Raw genomic sequence first — 622 nt, forward strand, 5'->3', positions numbered from 1 at the left:
AACACTGACCCATAAATTAAGCTGTAAAGTCTAGTTGGCATATTGTTTAATGGGTACAGAGATTCGGTTTGGGATAATGGGGTAATTCTGGAGACAGACGCTCGTAATGATTGCACAATAGACTGAATGTACTTCATGCTACTGAATGTACATTTAAAATGATCAAGATGATGAATTTTATGTTGTGTGCATTTTACCACAATTTCTTTAAGGAAAAAAAGCACCATCTCTGGGCTTCATAATTTACAAGCTGTGTGGTTTTGAGCAGGTGACTTTTAAAAAATTGAATTGGCAGTTAAGGCAAACTCTTAGGCCAGCCTCATCCCCTGGGTCCTAATTTGCTTTGGTTCAGTCTTGTCTCCCCAGCTCAGAAATCTGGGCCGAGTATCTCCAGCTTCACACCCTGCCTGTGTTCCCTGTAGGGGCTGTGGCTGCTGCCACCCTCCCCTGCTACGAGCCCCCGTGCTAGGCTCTGAGGACACAGAGTGAGTCCTGGCCCTTCCCTTCCCAGACACAGGGAACAGTCAGGGGAAGCGGATTATTTACGTGTTTATTTAGTGGGAACCTACAGGGCTCCAGGCTCCGTGAATGCCATCCCTGCTGCTAACCTCCCACACACGGG

This window comes from Propithecus coquereli, unplaced genomic scaffold (assembly GCF_000956105.1).
Source record: "Propithecus coquereli isolate 6110/MARCELLA unplaced genomic scaffold, Pcoq_1.0 Scaffold218, whole genome shotgun sequence".
Classification (NCBI taxonomy): Eukaryota; Metazoa; Chordata; class Mammalia; order Primates; family Indriidae; genus Propithecus; species Propithecus coquereli.